Raw genomic sequence first — 5,000 nt, 5'->3', positions numbered from 1 at the left:
CGGCACCGTCGTCCGACAGCGACGAAAATCGTCAAATCTTCGGAAACAACCATTGATCCGTGTTCCTCGTTCAATTCCCAAAGTGTTACTCTAATGGTTCGTACGCGGTCGCCGTGCTAGTTTTCGAGAAAAACTCGAAAAACTCCAATCGCTCCGAAATATTTCAAAGTCCCGGCGGGTTTCAAAGTCTTTCGGCACCGTCGTCCGACGGCGACGAAAATCGTCAAATCTTCGGAAACAACCATTGATCCGTGTTCCTCGTTCAATTCCCAAAGTGTTACTCTAATGGTTCGTACGCGGTCGCCGTGCTAGTTTTCGAGAAAAACTCGAAAAACTCCAATCGCTCCGAAATATTTCAAAGTCCCGGCGGGTTTCAAAGTCTTTCGGCACCGTCGTCCGACGGCGACGAAAATCGTCAAATCTTCGGAAACAACCATTGATCCGTGTTCCTCGTTCAATTCCCAAAGTGTTACTCTAATGGTTCGTACGCGGTCGCCGTGCTAGTTTTCGAGAAAAACTCGAAAAACTCCAATCGCTCCGAAATATTTCAAAGTCCCGGCGGGTTTCAAAGTCTTTCGGCACCGTCGTCCGACAGCGACGAAAATCGTCAAATCTTCGGAAACAACCATTGATCCGTGTTCCTCGTTCAATTCCCAAAGTGTTACTCTAATGGTTCGTACGCGGTCGCCGTGCTAGTTTTCGAGAAAAACTCGAAAAACTCCAATCGCTCCGAAATATTTCAAAGTCCCGGCGGGTTTCAAAGTCTTTCGGCACCGTCGTCCGACAGCGACGAAAATCGTCAAATCTTCGGAAACAACCATTGATCCGTGTTCCTCGTTCAATTCCCAAAGTGTTACTCTAATGGTTCGTACGCGGTCGCCGTGCTAGTTTTCGAGAAAAACTCGAAAAACTCCAATCGCTCCGAAATATTTCAAAGTCCCGGCGGGTTTCAAAGTCTTTCGGCACCGTCGTCCGACGGCGACGAAAATCGTCAAATCTTCGGAAACAACCATTGATCCGTGTTCCTCGTTCAATTCCCAAAGTGTTACTCTAATGGTTCGTACGCGGTCGCCGTGCTAGTTTTCGAGAAAAACTCGAAAAACTCCAATCGCTCCGAAATATTTCAAAGTCCCGGCGGGTTTCAAAGTCTTTCGGCACCGTCGTCCGACGGCGACGAAAATCGTCAAATCTTCGGAAACAACCATTGATCCGTGTTCCTCGTTCAATTCCCAAAGTGTTACTCTAATGGTTCGTACGCGGTCGCCGTGCTAGTTTTCGAGAAAAACTCGAAAAACTCCAATCGCTCCGAAATATTTCAAAGTCCCGGCGGGTTTCAAAGTCTTTCGGCACCGTCGTCCGACAGCGACGAAAATCGTCAAATCTTCGGAAACAACCATTGATCCGTGTTCCTCGTTCAATTCCCAAAGTGTTACTCTAATGGTTCGTACGCGGTCGCCGTGCTAGTTTTCGAGAAAAACTCGAAAAACTCCAATCGCTCCGAAATATTTCAAAGTCCCGGCGGGTTTCAAAGTCTTTCGGCACCGTCGTCCGACAGCGACGAAAATCGTCAAATCTTCGGAAACAACCATTGATCCGTGTTCCTCGTTCAATTCCCAAAGTGTTACTCTAATGGTTCGTACGCGGTCGCCGTGCTAGTTTTCGAGAAAAACTCGAAAAACTCCAATCGCTCCGAAATATTTCAAAGTCCCGGCGGGTTTCAAAGTCTTTCGGCACCGTCGTCCGACGGCGACGAAAATCGTCAAATCTTCGGAAACAACCATTGATCCGTGTTCCTCGTTCAATTCCCAAAGTGTTACTCTAATGGTTCGTACGCGGTCGCCGTGCTAGTTTTCGAGAAAAACTCGAAAAACTCCAATCGCTCCGAAATATTTCAAAGTCCCGGCGGGTTTCAAAGTCTTTCGGCACCGTCGTCCGACGGCGACGAAAATCGTCAAATCTTCGGAAACAACCATTGATCCGTGTTCCTCGTTCAATTCCCAAAGTGTTACTCTAATGGTTCGTACGCGGTCGCCGTGCTAGTTTTCGAGAAAAACTCGAAAAACTCCAATCGCTCCGAAATATTTCAAAGTCCCGGCGGGTTTCAAAGTCTTTCGGCACCGTCGTCCGACGGCGACGAAAATCGTCAAATCTTCGGAAACAACCATTGATCCGTGTTCCTCGTTCAATTCCCAAAGTGTTACTCTAATGGTTCGTACGCGGTCGCCGTGCTAGTTTTCGAGAAAAACTCGAAAAACTCCAATCGCTCCGAAATATTTCAAAGTCCCGGCGGGTTTCAAAGTCTTTCGGCACCGTCGTCCGACGGCGACGAAAATCGTCAAATCTTCGGAAACAACCATTGATCCGTGTTCCTCGTTCAATTCCCAAAGTGTTACTCTAATGGTTCGTACGCGGTCGCCGTGCTAGTTTTCGAGAAAAACTCGAAAAACTCCAATCGCTCCGAAATATTTCAAAGTCCCGGCGGGTTTCAAAGTCTTTCGGCACCGTCGTCCGACAGCGACGAAAATCGTCAAATCTTCGGAAACAACCATTGATCCGTGTTCCTCGTTCAATTCCCAAAGTGTTACTCTAATGGTTCGTACGGTCGCCGTGCTAGTTTTCGAGAAAAACTCGAAAAACTCCAATCGCTCCGAAATATTTCAAAGTCCCGGCGGGTTTCAAAGTCTTTCGGCACCGTCGTCCGACAGCGACGAAAATCGTCAAATCTTCGGAAACAACCATTGATCCGTGTTCCTCGTTCAATTCCCAAAGTGTTACTCTAATGGTTCGTACGCGGTCGCCGTGCTAGTTTTCGAGAAAAACTCGAAAAACTCCAATCGCTCCGAAATATTTCAAAGTCCCGGCGGGTTTCAAAGTCTTTCGGCACCGTCGTCCGACGGCGACGAAAATCGTCAAATCTTCGGAAACAACCATTGATCCGTGTTCCTCGTTCAATTCCCAAAGTGTTACTCTAATGGTTCGTACGCGGTCGCCGTGCTAGTTTTCGAGAAAAACTCGAAAAACTCCAATCGCTCCGAAATATTTCAAAGTCCCGGCGGGTTTCAAAGTCTTTCGGCACCGTCGTCCGACGGCGACGAAAATCGTCAAATCTTCGGAAACAACCATTGATCCGTGTTCCTCGTTCAATTCCCAAAGTGTTACTCTAATGGTTCGTACGCGGTCGCCGTGCTAGTTTTCGAGAAAAACTCGAAAAACTCCAATCGCTCCGAAATATTTCAAAGTCCCGGCGGGTTTCAAAGTCTTTCGGCACCGTCGTCCGACAGCGACGAAAATCGTCAAATCTTCGGAAACAACCATTGATCCGTGTTCCTCGTTCAATTCCCAAAGTGTTACTCTAATGGTTCGTACGCGGTCGCCGTGCTAGTTTTCGAGAAAAACTCGAAAAACTCCAATCGCTCCGAAATATTTCAAAGTCCCGGCGGGTTTCAAAGTCTTTCGGCACCGTCGTCCGACAGCGACGAAAATCGTCAAATCTTCGGAAACAACCATTGATCCGTGTTCCTCGTTCAATTCCCAAAGTGTTACTCTAATGGTTCGTACGCGGTCGCCGTGCTAGTTTTCGAGAAAAACTCGAAAAACTCCAATCGCTCCGAAATATTTCAAAGTCCCGGCGGGTTTCAAAGTCTTTCGGCACCGTCGTCCGACGGCGACGAAAATCGTCAAATCTTCGGAAACAACCATTGATCCGTGTTCCTCGTTCAATTCCCAAAGTGTTACTCTAATGGTTCGTACGCGGTCGCCGTGCTAGTTTTCGAGAAAAACTCGAAAAACTCCAATCGCTCCGAAATATTTCAAAGTCCCGGCGGGTTTCAAAGTCTTTCGGCACCGTCGTCCGACGGCGACGAAAATCGTCAAATCTTCGGAAACAACCATTGATCCGTGTTCCTCGTTCAATTCCCAAAGTGTTACTCTAATGGTTCGTACGCGGTCGCCGTGCTAGTTTTCGAGAAAAACTCGAAAAACTCCAATCGCTCCGAAATATTTCAAAGTCCCGGCGGGTTTCAAAGTCTTTCGGCACCGTCGTCCGACAGCGACGAAAATCGTCAAATCTTCGGAAACAACCATTGATCCGTGTTCCTCGTTCAATTCCCAAAGTGTTACTCTAATGGTTCGTACGCGGTCGCCGTGCTAGTTTTCGAGAAAAACTCGAAAAACTCCAATCGCTCCGAAATATTTCAAAGTCCCGGCGGGTTTCAAAGTCTTTCGGCACCGTCGTCCGACGGCGACGAAAATCGTCAAATCTTCGGAAACAACCATTGATCCGTGTTCCTCGTTCAATTCCCAAAGTGTTACTCTAATGGTTCGTACGCGGTCGCCGTGCTAGTTTTCGAGAAAAACTCGAAAAACTCCAATCGCTCCGAAATATTTCAAAGTCCCGGCGGGTTTCAAAGTCTTTCGGCACCGTCGTCCGACGGCGACGAAAATCGTCAAATCTTCGGAAACAACCATTGATCCGTGTTCCTCGTTCAATTCCCAAAGTGTTACTCTAATGGTTCGTACGCGGTCGCCGTGCTAGTTTTCGAGAAAAACTCGAAAAACTCCAATCGCTCCGAAATATTTCAAAGTCCCGGCGGGTTTCAAAGTCTTTCGGCACCGTCGTCCGACAGCGACGAAAATCGTCAAATCTTCGGAAACAACCATTGATCCGTGTTCCTCGTTCAATTCCCAAAGTGTTACTCTAATGGTTCGTACGCGGTCGCCGTGCTAGTTTTCGAGAAAAACTCGAAAAACTCCAATCGCTCCGAAATATTTCAAAGTCCCGGCGGGTTTCAAAGTCTTTCGGCACCGTCGTCCGACGGCGACGAAAATCGTCAAATCTTCGGAAACAACCATTGATCCGTGTTCCTCGTTCAATTCCCAAAGTGTTACTCTAATGGTTCGTACGCGGTCGCCGTGCTAGTTTTCGAGAAAAACTCGAAAAACTCCAATCGCTCCGTAAAATTTCAAAGTCCCGAGAAAATTATTTTCGAATATCGTTTTGG

The sequence above is a fragment of the Andrena cerasifolii genome, unplaced genomic scaffold (genome assembly GCF_050908995.1).
Source record: "Andrena cerasifolii isolate SP2316 unplaced genomic scaffold, iyAndCera1_principal scaffold0026, whole genome shotgun sequence".
Lineage (NCBI taxonomy): Eukaryota > Metazoa > Arthropoda > Insecta > Hymenoptera > Andrenidae > Andrena > Andrena cerasifolii.
The sequence above is the reverse complement of the archived record's forward strand: the minus strand, read 5'-3'. Positions refer to the sequence as shown.